Source organism: Peromyscus maniculatus, chromosome 2, assembly GCF_049852395.1.
Source record: "Peromyscus maniculatus bairdii isolate BWxNUB_F1_BW_parent chromosome 2, HU_Pman_BW_mat_3.1, whole genome shotgun sequence".
Taxonomy (NCBI): domain Eukaryota; kingdom Metazoa; phylum Chordata; class Mammalia; order Rodentia; family Cricetidae; genus Peromyscus; species Peromyscus maniculatus.
The window spans coordinates 128328671-128344428 of NC_134853.1; the positions used below are offsets into that span (position 1 = coordinate 128328671).

Below are 15758 nucleotides of genomic sequence, written 5' to 3' on the forward strand. Positions count from 1 at the left end.
GGCTGTAGGGCACTGTGAACCCCCAGAACTGGCTGGAGCCTGGACACAAGTGGTGGCTTAATAAGCACTGGCCCCATCTTGGAAGGCTGTACGTATTCTGGGACAGAGAGGCAAACAGTCTGGGGGTGCCCCCCCGCCCCTCCCTGCACACACACAGAACACATGGATTGAGTGGGCAGATGGCTAACCCACGGGGAAGGTGGGTATTCATTCCTTCATTCTCACACCCTCTGCTCGTCACCCCTCTCAATCAGGCTCTCGTGGGCTCTGACCCAAGAATGCTCTCTGGATCTTGCCAGTATTGTGGGGAGGCCAGCCAGGAGAACACGGCACATGGGCAAGTGAGTTGACCTTTGGGAACAAGTTGTAGTTTGTTAGATGTGGGAATAGTATGGCCCAGGAGTGTGATCCTCAGGAATGGCTGGAAATCTACTAATGCCAGAGTATTGGGCAAGGATGAGACTGCAAAGGTCAGTGGAGTCCAGCCAGGCTAAGTTAATGCACATGGAAGACGTGGTCATCGGTATGGAGATCATAACATGGTACAAATAGAGGCCTCCCCAGGCTAAGACCACTTTGATATAATTCACAGAGCTGAGCACCAAACTCCACAGGATGATGATCCACCTGTAGGGTCAGTGAGTCACCCTCCCTGCTCAGGACCTCTGACTGCCTCCCCTCAGCCAGTGCGTAGGCTGTAACTTTGTTCAGTCACTTTCTTGTACGTCACACACATTTGTCAGTCAGCCCTCCCAGCCTAGCAAGCGGCCCCTGCTGCAGCCCCGGCCAGCTCATCCCGCATCTCCCAAGGCCTGGCTCCCGAGCTCCCGAGCGGCTCCGTCCTGCCTTTATTTATGTAACACGAATCTTAAAAGGTCTTATAATTTAAAAACCCAGGTGCCAGATACTGGGGTAAATGCTGAAAGATCAGAGAGACAAAGGAACAAGCCACAGCCACCTCCTCTTACCTCACCAACTCCTTAGCCTGAAAAACCTTCAGCCAAGAGGGCCTCTAGCTGAAAGGGATGCTTCTGCCGCAAAGCCTTTAGTTCCTGTCTCCTCACGCCTTACATACTTTTCTCTGCCCAGCCATCACTTCCTGGGATTAAAGGCGTGTGCCGCCACTGCCTGGCTCTGTTTCTCTCCTAGACTGAGTCAATTTCATGTAGTCCAGGGTGGCTTTGAACTCCTGAGTGCTAGGATTAAAAGTGTGTGCCATCACTGCCTGGCATCTATGTTTCATCTAGTGGCTTGTTCTGTCCTCTGATCTTCAAGCAAATTTTATTAGGATACATAATATACCACCACAGATTTGGGGCTTTCCTAATGATATTTGACTGACAGTACCTGGAGTCAGCCGTTGGCTCAGGCGGTTATTTATGTGTGTTCTCTGTTCCATTAACAATGACTTTGGAGGAGCATATGGAATAGGTAAGGGTCCATGTAGAAGGCAGAACTTTTCAAGACACTAGAAGCAGCTGGACAAAAACCAGGTATTTTAACATGCTTCACTTATAAAAAGACCTATTTACCTAATCTGTCTGATTTTGTAGGAAGTGAATTATGGAAGGTATTCAGAAAAGTAATGGGAGCGACAAGATAGTTCATGGTAGCTGCTTCATGTCCCCAGTATCATGTGACTATTTCAAGGCCCACCTGATGGATCCAGAGAGCCAGATTCATACTTCCCAAGCTACCCTGAACTCCACTCTGTTGCCCTAGAGCTCCAGAGGCTTCTGTGAGCTTTATCTTCTCTCTGGCCTGACACAGTGCTAGAGCCAGCCTCCTGACCCTCTCTCTGGAGTCAGCTCTAGAGCCCATTTACACTGTCATGCTTTCTATCCATGCCTCAGTTTCTCCATCTGTAAAATGGGGGTCATTATAAGCACACCTAGCACTGGAATGCTCCAATCCTAGGGACTTGGTGATATAACATCCATGGTGTCTGGGACCTTCAGAGGCTGAGGTGTCTGGGACCAATAGAGGCTGAGCAGACACACTTTGTTCTCAGCCCTGGCCAATAGGATCACTCTGGGGATGGATGGGGAGGTGAGAGGTTGGGGGGACCCTGCCCTGGTGCTGTTCGTGTGCCACTTACACCCCTGGCCAAGCATCAGGCTGCTTTCAGAAGGTTGGAGCACCGTCTGTGAGGGGAGGCTGCACATGGCCTGTGCTCAACTTCTTTGGAACTTAGAGGGAAACATCTTTCTGCTAAATGCCAGTTCTGTGTGCTGGTTTCCCACTGATGACCCTTGGCACATCCAGCAGAGACTGTCTCCAGGCCTCTCCAGAGGCTCAAGGACACGACCCCAGCTCAAGAGTGTGGGCAAGGCTCACACACATAGCAGTGAGCCCTTGCTTCATGCATGTTCCCCAGTTTGCCTCCATGTCCTGCAGCCATTCTGAAGCTCTGTCCGGGGGACCACAGCCTCACAGCAGAAACACAGCCTGGTTAGAGATTATAGGAGCAGAGCAGGCCCTGAGACCTTCTCAGCCAGCACCTGGCTCTGTAAGGAGGGAGAGAGACGTGGCCACCAGAGTGGAGGTGGTCAGTCCTTAGATACGAATGTCCATGTAAATCTTTCTGGAACATTCTGGCCTCAGGATTCCTGAGCCTAGAAAAGCAGATGAGGTCACTCAAGTCTGTTCAGAGATGGTTCTAGATATCCAGAGAGTGGCTAGGCCATCTCAGATACCCATGCCCCTCCCTGCTTGTGTGGCCTTTTCTATGCAGTACCCAGAGAGCATCTCCTCCGTGCCTCTGAAGCCCTGATGGGCTCCTAGAAGGCAGTGTGCTGTCCTGCAGAGGTGGCATCCCCAGGTCCAGAGGACGTTAGCGGCAGGTTGGTGGGCTTGTGTTGCTGCCTCCCTAATATGACCCCAACCCATCGCCCCCATCCTCCCCTCCCCCCCCACCCTCCCCCCAGTGTCCCTGACACCCACAGGCTCAACTGGATCTGCCCTGGTACTAACAAATGACCAAATTAGCCCTGTGATGACAGATTTGCATCAAGTCCAGGTTCTTCCTCAAAGTCCTAGGACTCGAGAGCCGAGCATGGGAGCCGAGCATGGGAGCCGAGCATGGGAGCCGAGCATGGGAGCCGGGCATGGGTGGTCTCTTCTTACCCTCTGGTTTACCTCTTCTTCATAGAGACTTTCCCCAGCCACCTCCCAGGCAAAGGTCACCTTACTATTACCCTACCTGAGCTTGACTGCTTCCTGGATTGGCGTCTGGATGGCCTCACTCATGTGTGACCCACGGAGGGCAGAGGTCAAGTGTACGCTGTTTCCCATCAGCTAGAGGAACGTCGTGTACCTTAAGACACTTAACAAGGATATAGTTAATGTGCGTGGGTACATGGCTGTCGGGCTGAATGGACAGCTGGGAAAGGCTGCCTCAGACAGGGCACAGCATCCAAGAGCTGTGTAAACTGAAGCCGGATGGGTTCCCCGGGAAACCTGGGGTGGGCTCCTGTCTTCTGGGAAATCTGAGGGAAGTGACCCAAGCCCAGACTGCTGTCTAAGCACACCTGTTTTGGTCCAGGTACACCGTGGAGCTTCCTGCTCTCCCAGGGGACCACCCAGAGCTGTGGGATAAGGTTGTGGGGTTTGAGGAGAGGTCAAGAAGGCTGACACTCCCATCGTTAGCTAGGGATTGGCGCAGCTTAGACCTCCATAGGCCAAGGTTGTTCTCTGTTTAAAGGAGCCATGTTAGAGAAATCTGTGGTGGGTAGCTTCACTTCTCCCTGCCCAGCTCCCATCCGAGGCCGATGACAAAAATAGAAATAGAAAGCCTCACCAGAGGCCGCCTCCTGTGTGACTGTGGCTGGGTAGAGGGGCATGCATGAGCAGGATGGGGGTGGGAGGTTCTTAGGCCATGGGAATGTTTGCTTTGCTTCCCCAAGAACTGGCTGTGGCCATGTAAATCACCCCGAGGAGATCTGGAGGGTCCCAAATGCATCTGTTGGTTTTTATAAAGAAAGAAAAAGACAACAATCTTTGTGGTCTGCATAAAGTATTTTAATCATTAATGAACAAGGGAAGAGTAAACCCCTCCGGAGCAGGCAGGAATTCGAGGGGAGGCTGGTGAGGGCTGCCCCTCCCCCTGCCACCTGGGCCCGGCTGCTGCACAGAGCTGGTCCAGGCTCTGAAGCAGCAGCAGTGGAGGAGGGGCCCCGTCAAAGGAATTGAAGGGACCTGCCTGGCTCTACCCACTGTGGCCACACTGCCCATCCATAGTAGCATACAGCTGGACATATGTGAGGCAGGAGCATTCTGCAGTGGAGAGTCCAGGGTTTGGGGCTTTGTGCTCTGTGACAGTGTGCATGTGGGTGCATGTGTCTGTATGCATGTTCAGCTTGCAGCTCCTTCGGAGACTTGCCATTTGTCCACGTGATTGCACGTCTACTAATTGTGTGTCTGCATACTGTAGGTCTGTCTACATGATCCAATGAGTGTGGGGCATTTGAAGTGCGTTGGGTGGGTATGTTTACAGAATATATGTTTAGGGCTATGTGGTTGAGAAGGCTCTTAAATGTAAGAATGTGGGAATGTTAGTGTGGGTTTTAGTGTGGGGTAGGAGGGCTTATATAGTTAGGTATGTGCATATTGGGAGTGTGGTAGAAGCACAAGTGCCATTACCCATCCACATCCAAGATACCCACATCCCAGACACCACACCCAGACACACTCCATACCCAGTACATGCCCCATAACACACATACTACAGGATGCATATGTGTGCTGAGGTGTAAGTTTCAGGAAGTTGGTATGGCTATGGCATGGGCTTATGTTTAGGGAGTGTGGCAGGGTGACTAGGTAGTACAGTATGAGCATGTGCCTACTAGATATACATATGTAGTTTGGCATGTGTGTGTTGGAGGAAGTTGGAAAGGATGTCTTCAGCGTATGCATGTGTTGTGGGTGGGAAAAACAAGTCGGGTTGACTTGGGGTGTGATATGTCAGTGTGGTAGGGATGATTAGCTTTGCCTTGAGCAACATGTTAGTTGTACAGCGTGTACATGTGTGTTAGGTCTAAAGGGTTGGTGCATGTATGCTGGGTGTGCACAGTGTGTTTGAGGTATGCGTGTGTAGTGGTATAAGAGATTGTTGGGTGTGTATAGTGCGTGTATATTGGGTGTAAGGAGTTGGTGTGTACTGGGTGTGCTTTGTGCTTCTTTGGGGTATAAAAGGTTGGTGTGTGTTCCTTGTGTGTATGTTGGTTGTAGAGGTTAGTGTGTGCATGCTGGGTGCTTATTGTGTGTGTATTGGGTATGGGAAGATACTGTGTGTGTGTTAAGCATTCATTGTATATCTGTTGGGTGTAAGAGGTCGGTCCCTTATGTGCTCAGTGTGCATTGTTTGTGGTGTGTGTGTGTGTGTGTGTGTGTGTGTGTGTGTGTTGATTGGGTGGGTAGGATTGGTGTAGGGCTCCAGTTCCTGCAAGAGAAGCCACATTCTGTAGCTGGCTTAGCTGGGGTCTCATGTAGGAGCCTGTAGTCCCATACCCATGAGCACCACGTGGGTATTACAGCTAGCATGTAGGGTAGTCCTGGGAGACGTGGGAATGGCCTCGAGAACGGAGAGAGCACTATTGTCAGAGTTTAGGAATGGCCACTGCAGAGATCTAAGGGGATAGTGGCCGTCCAGGAAGTCAGGCTCACCGTGGGAAGAATGAAGAAGAAAGCTGGTCTGTGGAGCCCAAGGAGGCCCTGGCAGGGTGGAGGGGGGCTGCCAAAAGTACTCGATGAAGCCCTCATCAGGTTCTGTTCATGCAGCTGTACATGAGGCCCCTCGGCTCTAGGATACCTTCAGTAATGTCTGACCTGGATTCTTCCCAGCAGCCCAGGGAGGGTCAGGACAGAGACAATCACCCCATTGACAGGAGGGCATGAGGCCAGAAGGAAGTTCCTTCCATGGACTTAAGGTCCAGTGGGTTCAGTGGAGGCTGAAGGTACCCTCAGCCTGCTTCTTCAGCAAGAGGCTTCTGTCTTGGCATAGGTCTTGCGGTGTGGATGGGCCACCATAGGTCCCAAGGTGATGGCTTCTTACTTCCCCGGGGGACTCAGTAGCTGCAAGAAGCAAGTGGCTCCGTTTCTTTGTATAAGTGACAATCATGAAAAGTTTCGGAGAGCAGTGGAAGAGCAGAGGACTCCAGCCCCACGGAGGAGACTGGCATTTGGCCCATATCTGCCATACAAGAGGGAGTTCTCAGCAAGCATCCGCACTGAGTGAAAACTCTGCAAAGGGTACCATCAGCAGACCTTCAGCAGGACACCCCGCTTAGGAGAGTTTAAGTCCCAGTTTGCCCTCATCCTGGATGAGGTTCTTCACCTCCCTGTTTCTCAAGTTCCTAATGGGGTCGTAGAGACGACTATGAATAATTAACATGGTTAAGCGGAGTGTTGTGGACATAAAGTCTCCCAGGATTCCGTGGTACACCATGCCCATCTCTTTTCACAGCAGTATTATAGTTCCTTATGTGAGTTGTGGTAAAAATTTACCCGGCTGACTGTCAGACTGGTCTTCTGCTGTTTGTATTTTACAACAAGAACATTCAGTAACTATCTTCCTTCATAAAACTTACATCTCCAGTGTTAGCAGGCCCACAATGGAGTGGTCTGAGGACACTTTGAACCTGTGTTCCTCCATGCCCAGTCTGCCCTGGAGTCAGAGTTCCCCTGGCTGCTGCAGAGCCAGTCCCAGGATGCTCGCGGCTGCACCCCTCTGATGTCATCAGCCAAAGCACCCTGGTCCATGGTTTGCGGTGGTGGATCCTGAACCACAGCCCGTGCTCCCAATGGGAGAGTATTCCTTTCCCACCTGTTAGAGCATGTATGCCTGTAAGGAAACCAACTCCGTCCTGGATGAAATCAAATCCAGATCCCTCTGGATTGGCAGGGGGGAAAGGAAACCTCAGAGTTGGGCTCAGTCTAGTGGCCCTAACACCTCTTTACAGGGTCTCTTGATGCTTGATGCCAGCCCCGAGAGGTTCTCTGCCCAGAGGGGATTTTGGCAAGCTGGGCTGTTACTGTCCCTCATGGCCCAAGCTCCACTGAGCAGCTTACAGCACTGTGGCTGTCTGTTTGTCTGCAGTGTGGGAATGAGATAGCACTGAGCTGTGGAGCTGTGGGAGGAGAATGCTTATGCCTATCCAGGCTTTACTGTGGCCCCATATGTGGTTGGAATTGCATCTGTGGCTCTTGTTCCACTCAGAAGCAGTCACGATTGCAGTCATAGATCTGGGGAGGGCTTCATACCAGGGTTACGTTAACCACCTCATAGATCAATGAAATAAAAGGCCAACAGCTGGGTGTTCAAATGGGCAGAGGCTTGAATGATGTTTCTCTGGGCAGTTATACAGATGGTCAGGTGCCCAGAAAAAGATGCCTGACATTAGCCAGGAACATGGAAATGACAAGTGAGAAGTGGTGTGTGACACCACTTCACTTAATGTCAGTAATCAAAAACATGGTTTTGATGTGAGGGGTGTGTGTGGGGGGTGGCAACCCTACAATCCTCACACATTGATGACACCCTGGCTGTAGAACACAGTCGGCAGTTCTTCAAGCTAACATAAGGTCACCATCTCTGGGAACTTGTTATTCTGATCCAAAGTACACACCAAAGAGAGGAAGAACGTCCTCACCCAAACCCACACATGAATGAATACTCATGGCCTCCCCAGTCATAGCCCAAAATGTAAAGAGCAGCCTAAGTGTCCACCAGTGGACATGCAGATAGGTCTCTTACCTCCACATAGCAGAACATGTCCATATTATTATTATCTTTTGTATTTACTATATTTGTGTATGATGTTGTGCAGGGCATGTATGCCGCAGAGCATGTGTGGATGTCAGAGGACAACTTTTGGTAGTTGGTCCTCTCCTCCCACTTAAACATGGGTTCAAGGGATTGAATTCAAGTTGCAAGGCTTTCACAGCAATCAGCTTTGCCCACCCACCCATCTTACTGGCCCCAACGGAACATTATTAAGCCCTAAAAGTGACTGAAGTGCTGTGACCCTACAACACATCACAGAGGAATCTTGGAAACACAAGGCTAAGCGAAAGAAGCCAGGCATAAAACCCACACGTAATATGACTTAACTCACATAAGTGTCAAAATAAGAAAGTCTGTCCGCAGTTTCTAGGGATACGGGAGAGGGAGAAATGTGTGTGCCAGTGACACAGCGTTTCTTTGGGTGAAAATGCTCTACAAACCATTGTGGTGGTGGTTGCCCAGGCATGAATATGCTGACAGCCACTGAATTATATGCTTTAAATGGTGGGTTTTATGGTTGTGTGTGTTCCTTCTCTGCAGCGCTATTGAAAAGCTTTACTGAAACCTCTGGATGATCACAGGGGAACACACCCAGCACATCTGGCCTCAAGCTTGACCAGCTTCTCAGCACAGCTTCACAGGGCAGGGGCCAGGGCAGCTCAGCAGCCTCTGAGCTGCTGCAGGGGCTGCCCTCAAGGACAGGCCCAGGGCTGTGGCCACAGCACAGGGCAGAGTGGCAGAGCCGTGGAAGCCTGGGATCTGAAATAGTTTGTGACGGTTTTATATGGGGGGCCACAGTGCAGTGTGGATGGAGAGCACAGCCCTCCCTCTGCCCCTCACAGTGGCTGAGCTCTTCCTGGAGGTGATGAGCCCTACTTCTAATGAGAAATGGCTGCCACCTGCCCTGGGGATCCCTGACAACGGGGTCGAGCAGAGAGGTACACACATCACTAAGCCCCAGCCCACACCAGCATCACCAGGTTTGTGTTCCGTGATTCGGTCCTTCCAGCATCAGTGAAAGCTCCTGTGTCAGTTAGCCGCTGTGCCCTAAGCCCTAGCCTCACAGTCCCGTAGGTCTCTGCTGAAAGCTGTGCTGTTGGAGATGTTCTGGGGGTGCTGTAGGAGCTTTGCCCGAGTCCAGCCTAAAAGCAGATGTCTCGCAGACACGACTGACTACGGCTGTCCCCCCACAAAAGAGCCCATGCTGTAGAGGAGCGGGGTTCAAGGCCAGGGTGCCCTCTAGTACTGGGAGCATGATGGGAGGGATAGCCCTGGCAGCATCCACTGCTGCCTCGACTACCTGTAACCCTGGTCCAGTGGGAAGCTGTTGTTGGAGGAGTGAGAGCCCAAGGCCATCAGTCAGAGAGCACAGAGGCTTCCTCTGTTGGGATACCGCCAATCGGACACTTAGCCTTGAGCCCCTAACTGTAGCATCCCTCTGCCTCAGATCAGAGATCCTTTCTCCTTACCCAGTGGGATGGGACAAGAAGGCTGTCTCTGATGGAGCAGTTTGCTGCCATCAGCAGACCTTCCTGGAGCACCTGCTGTACATCCAGTCCATTGCCATGTCAAGGTCAGGACTGCCTGCCCTGTGTCTGACTCCTCCCCAAAGCAGTAGGAACGGGCACGGAGTCTGGAAGTTCCTGTGCTGAGTATGAGGTGGTTGTGGAGGGAAGAGCATGGCTGGAGACCCTAGGAAAATCAAAGGAGGCTTCTGATAGGAGGCTGTGAGCTGGAGCTCGCCGGGTACAGGCATTCTGAGTGGATGATGGTAGGAGGGGGAGCACCCCCTCACCGAACCTACCGTTCTGATCGTGTCGTAGTCCTTACAGTAAATCTACTGGAAGGAGGGTCACCTCTGCTCCAGGACAGGGTCAGGCGACATGCCCAAGACCTGAACCAGCAAGCATCAGAGCTGGGAATTGAACTCATCTCCTGATCCATAGCCCAGGTCCCACACAGGTGACGCAGAAGTGTACTCCAGTGTTTGAGGCTGTGGCATGGATGTTGAGGGTGTGTTGCCCCTCCCCAGGGCTCTGCAGCTCAGTGTTTTCCTAGGGGCTCAGTGTAGCCATTGCCCTCCCCATCTGTCACCCCCATTTAATTCAACCTGTTTCCCTGATGCCTCAGCCATCGCTGGCCACCATGTGTGAAACAGGAGCTCAATGAACTCATCCTTGTGAGCAGGCGTCCATGACCTTGGTTCATCCAGGGTCCCCACTACAGCCCTGCAGCTGTCAGCACCATGGGCTTCGTTCCAAGCCATTTGCAAAGTTGATCATCACCCGTCACTTCCCTGTCCTCAGAGCCTCTCTGGAAGGCATCACACTGCCCCCATGTTGTTATGAAAGCTAGTGGAAGACCCTGTGCCTCTGTCACGTAGGACGGGAGTAAATGTCCCTTCCAGACCTGACTTGGAGCTTGCTACAGACTCATGGAGGGTAAGCACATCCTGTAGCCTAAGGTTATATGCTGAACTAAGAGAGAAGTCTAGAATTGCAACCTACACCAGTCCATAAAGGATTGCACTGCCCACTGACTTTTTACAACACAGCACAGTATAAAATACGAGACAGTGAGATTAATGTGTGAAGAGAGCAGAATGTGCAAAGGAAAGGTTAGCCCTGCTGGCCCCACTCAGAACTGATCTGTTATTTTGGAGGAGTTTCCAGGCCTTTCCCTATCACATGATGCATACACTTTACTAAAGGGAGCCATCCTGCTCTTGTATTTGGAACATCTAACCACACGCAATTAGCTGAGTGTGTGGAACATGAATGAATAAGTGAATGAATGAATGAATGAATTCCAGTAGGCTGTACTATGTCACCAGCCTGCCAGACTTGGGAATGGCCTGGATGGTCTTCTCATGTGTCCAGGTCCCCCCTCCCTTCAAATCACTGTCCCCCACAGCCTTGAATCCTCAGTTTCCACGTCTGTACCAAGGGCTGTGGAAGGCAGTACTTAAGCAGTGTCTGGCGCTGTCTTCACAGCCCCTGAGGTCTCTCATCCTTACTACTCTCTTGATGGGGCAGGCGTGCTGAAGTCGGAGTTAGATGGTTCGTACCAAGCCTTAGGAGCTTCCAGGATCCGGAACCAGATCCAGGTTCCCCAAAGATACTCGGTCCAGCAGGATAAACATGGGAGCAGGGAGATCCCGCCTGGGACTGTAAGGATGCATACACTGCCCGATTTAGGGGGTGAGAGGAAGCTGTGGTAAACCTTTTGACTGCCTAGGTGTCTCTACCTGTCACTTGAGGACCTTTGGAGGCCCCGCTAGGCCTGGCAGGCTCCCCGGGCAGTCCTTGGAGACTCAGGACTCTCTCTAAAGGTACCTGCTCTGATACCCTATTGGTGCTGCACCTTGACACTCAAGGGTACTCCAGGACAAGGGAACAGTGTTGTGAAAGAGAAGCTATGCAGTCCCTGTAGGCCAAGGAACCAGGCTAACAGGGCTGCAGGGGGTTTTGAACAGTGACAACTGCAGGCTGGCCGTCTCAGAATCCCTGACCATTGGGTAGAAGGTGGCCATGGAGGGTGATGAACAGAATTCAGTAGGATTCAGAAGAGCAACAGAGAAACCGGCAGGAGAGTTGGGCAAGGCGTATGGAGGATAAAGGCCTCCCCTAGTTTGGATCCTGGGCTGTACCCAACCTGCTTCCTCCTGAACTGTCACACTGCAGACGTCACTTTCTATCCTCAGCCCTGTTGGCAGTCTCAGGGTCCTGCCTGGGCCCAAGTGCCAAGCAGCAATTTCTCTTCTGTGAATTATTGGTGCCCAGGTCACAGCTGAGCAGCTCAGTGCAATGGCATCCTTCTCTTTTTGTCCTGCTCTGTGTTCGAAGCCAAAGCTAAATGTTTTAATTTCACATTATTCCTGACATAATGCTAATGAGTTCCAGCCATCCCTGGAGTCGGGGTGGTGAGGCTGTGCTCAGCCAGGCATCTGGGCAGCTGGTTTCCCAGAGAGTGCCTCGTGTCCCCAGAGCTCAGGGGAGCATTACAGTGAGCATTTCCCCTCAGGGACGTGGTTATCACATAGACATAGCTCTTTGGTTTTCATAGCTGGCTCTTCAGTGTGGTGACAGCCGCGTGTTTCTCTCTGTCCCAAGAGAGGGAACCACCCCCCACCCCCCCAACCCTCACCCCCGGGGAAGCTGAAAGCCCCGGCCTTTGCAGAGCCCAGTCCAGGCTGGGCTGGGCTGCTGGAGATCTGCTGGTTTTATTGTTGTTGTTTTGTTTTGTTTTGTTTTGTTTGTTTTCCGAGACAGTTTCTCTGTGTAGCTTTTTGAAGCCTGTCCTGGAACTCACTTTGCAGACCAAGCGGGCCTCAAACTCACAGAGATTTTGCCTTGGCCTCCCAAGTGCTGGGATTAAAGGCGTGTGCCACCATCGCCCGGTGAGATCTGCTGTTTTAGGAGACACCAGTGCTCAATGTGGTGGCTGTGAGCGCTCAGATTTTTTTCCGGTGACTTGGTAACCATCTGTTCTTTCTCTGGTCACCTCTTTGGTTGTGACCCAGTGTTTCTTTAATCCATGTAACACTTTACCATTGACTCAGTACATTGTAAGAACCCTGGTGTTGGGCATCCTTGGACTCCTCATCTAAGAAAGGGGGGGGGGTTATGGCCCCTCCATCTAGCCAGGCAGGGCACAGAGAAGGTGTGCCATCGATGCCAGCTGTGGTCCTCCTTGTCTGTGTTTCCCATAGGGGACATCGGTGCGGTCCATGTGACTTACACCAGAACTCAGCCTGAAGTCCTCGGACTAGAATGTGAGAGAGTAGATGTCACTTTTAAGTTTGCCACAGCTCAGGCATCTGTGCCAGGGAGCCCACCCCCAGAAGCCCCCAGAGCATCACCCAGCATTCCCTAGCGTTCTCTCTGTGCTGGGACATGTAGGCTAATGTGGAACCGAAGGGCCTTCAGTCACCTCTAACACCAACACCTGCCAAGCCACCCTGCCCCATTTCTGGCCAGAGTTCACTTGTCCCCCGTCCATCTGATCGAGTCTTAGCTGGCTCCAGAAAATCTGAGTCTTCCCCATAGGTGTGGGGCGGACCTCCTTGAGACACAGAAACTGCCCAAAGGACAGCCAGGCTAGAGTGTGCTGCCAGGGACCCCAGGGCTTGGCCCCAGGGATGGGACCGCACAGTGCAAAGCCTCCCCACTTTGGGGGAACCCTACTATGTCCATGGCTCTTGTCTCCCCTCTGTGTCCTGGCCAGAGCACTGTTTGGAAGATGGGGATTCAGGAGGCTTCGCTCTCTCTCCCCCAAGCTCACTGACCACACTACCTTGGGTGACCATCACTGGACAGCAGGCTGCCACCCGCTCTGCCCTGGGATCCCGCTCCAGATAAGGCAGAAGAGAGAAGGACTTCCCTCGGTCATGTGTATTCCTAGTTTTTAGTTCGTCTTTAACGGGTGTTCACACATACCCATCCTATGCCGGGTACCACCCTGGGCACCCTCGTGTGGCTTTGTGGCAGACGCGTCATTCGAGGTATCAACCACATGACTCATCTGGTCTGCAGAGCTCTTTCCACTTGGTCTTGAAGTCGCTCAAAAGCCAAGAGCTCGCTCCTGGCCAGTCTGCTTTCTGCTGTGTCACCCCACTCCCTGGCCCCAAAGTAGAGGCCCAGTTCTTTCTATTCCACACACACCCACTCTAGAGATGAGCACTGAGTGAAAGGCACTTTCCCAGGGTACCTGGCCGAGTGAGGGGCTTCTGTGCACCCAGTAACCAGATGTCACTGTGGACACCGGAGGGTGGGCCATAAGCAGAATGACTGACAACAGGTCCCTCTCCGCTACTGAGCGTGCGCCATAGAGCAGAGGCCTCTGACTGGCATGTGGCCCTCCCCTTCCTCAGCCAGCTCACAGGCCGCTGGAGGAGCTCTGAGGTGTGGGCCTCTATAACCGGGTACCATCTCCGCCTACCCCTTAGAGCCACCGCTGGAACACACTGAGGCTCAGCCCTTAGGTCATCGCCTTGCCATTCAGTGCCTCTGTTTACCCGTCTCAAAGACAGAAACCCAGTCTTGCTTCTCCCAGGGTTGCTGTGATACTGATGGGATCAGGGCAGAGAGGCGCTCAGCACACGGGGCCCTGGCCACCAGGATGGCTCTTACCCTCTCATTCGCTCTGTAACTGGATTCCCTGTGTCTGAATGTCCATGTAATGATGCTGCTTTTGACACCATGCTTCACCAGTTTGAGGGTGCATACAGGGCTGAGGCCTGGGGCCTAGGCTGGTACTGTTCCTTCACATTACCTCTGCTGGGCACCCTCCATGAATTGGGGCACTGGCTTCAATCTGTGTTACAAGTGTAATGTGAGGCCCTAGGGGAATGTGAAAGGCATGAACAGGGGGGAAAGTCCACTTGAGCACTGGTGGGAATTCACAGCAGGCCAACAGGAAGGAGGCTCAGGAAAGGCCTCAGTATGAGCCGCGCCTAAAAGAACCAGAAGGGCTGGACAGCGAATCAGGGGCTTCGTGGGAAGGGGCATCATGGGTGTGGGCTGAGGGCAGGGCAGTATGGACTGAGCTGGAGCAGGGGGAGGGCTGGGCATGGGCTAGGAAGGCTGGGAGGAAGGCCGCTGTCTGGGGGTCTTCACAGGCTCTCTGCCTGATCCAAAGCCAGCCTAATCTAGCTCCGCTGTGGAAGTCAGGAGCCAGTGGGCCCAGCTCCTTCTCCCGGCAGCTTCTGCCACCTCAGGGAGCTCCCTGGAGGCTAAGAGAGGGTGCGAGAGAGCAACAGTCTTGGGGCCTGACTGTACTAGTGGGTGTCTGCATGCTGGCATGTCATCATGGCATGCCTTTCTTCGAGGACACAGGCACTGGCCACCCTGAGGCTCCCCTCACTCCACACGTGTGTCAGTTTTTGCGTGTGTTGTGTTGTGTTAAGTATCAGTGAAGGTTTCTAGAGACTGTGGAGTTGGCATGTTTGTGCAGATGGTAGTATCTGGGGCTTGCGTATTTGGGGGGGGTATATGTACCAGCACGTGTGTGTTGGCCTGTGTGTCATGAGTGATGGGGTGTCTGTCTGGTGGGGAACATGTGGAGGATGTGTGCAGCGAATGTGCATGAGAGAGAATATCTAGGTTTTGACTTTATGTTTGTGTGCTGGTGTCCAATCTTTGACTGACTGCTTGCTAAGTTAAGAGGAAAAGTGTCGATTTTAGGATGTATGTGTGTCTGTGATTCTGGGTCTCTATCTGGTGGCCTGGTGTGTGTGTAGGTGTGTGTGTGCGTGAGTGAGTGAGTGAGAGAGAGGGAGGGAGGGAGGGAGGGAGAGAGAGAGAGAGGGAGGGAGGGAGGGAGGGAGGGAGGGGGGGGGGAGGGGGGAGGGAGGAGAGGGAAGGGAGACAGAGAGAGAGAGAGAGAGAGAGAGAGAGAGAGAGAGAGAGAGAGAGAGAGAGAGAGAGAGAGAGATTCTGCTTGACTCCTAGTTAAGCCTCTCCGTATCCCCTGGAGGGCAGGCCGTCTTGGTCCTTGCTGGCTGACCACCAAACCTCTAGGTCTCCCTCAACTACTAACTAGGCATGGAAACCTGCCTCCTTTGTGGACAAGGGTCTGTGCCCAAGATGGGCCTGACCCAGATTATCAGTGTGGTCCTGGTAAGGAAAGGTCCAGCCAGGCTCTGCGGCCTCAACCCCCCTTCCCAGGACAGGCAGGACTCCCTGGTCCCCTTCTCCCTTGCTCTATGCCCCACTCTGTCCTGCCAGCTTCTCTGGCTGGCTTCCAAGGCTCCTGGAAGCTGGGTAAACAAGAAGAGATTGCCGTGCTGGCCAGCCTGGGATGAGAGTGTGTCTCAAGGTAGAGAGCTCAGCCCTGGGGCAAGCCCAGGCTCCATCCTTAATGAGATTAAGGACTCTCACTTGTAACCTAAAGCCTCTAGGGCTTAGTGTCTCCCTCTAATGAAGTAAGTCACTCTACCTACCTAACGGGACTGGGGAGACGGTGTTTGGGGAGT

The 15758-nt window shown here is 52.7% G+C and overlaps 1 protein-coding gene across 3 annotated transcripts in view; it reads left to right on the forward strand.

Moving 5' to 3' along the window:
- Glis1 (GLIS family zinc finger 1) overlaps positions 1-15758 on the forward strand; it is a 196951-nt gene that overhangs the window by 154303 nt on the left and 26890 nt on the right. The gene's annotated exons all lie outside the window — the stretch shown is intronic.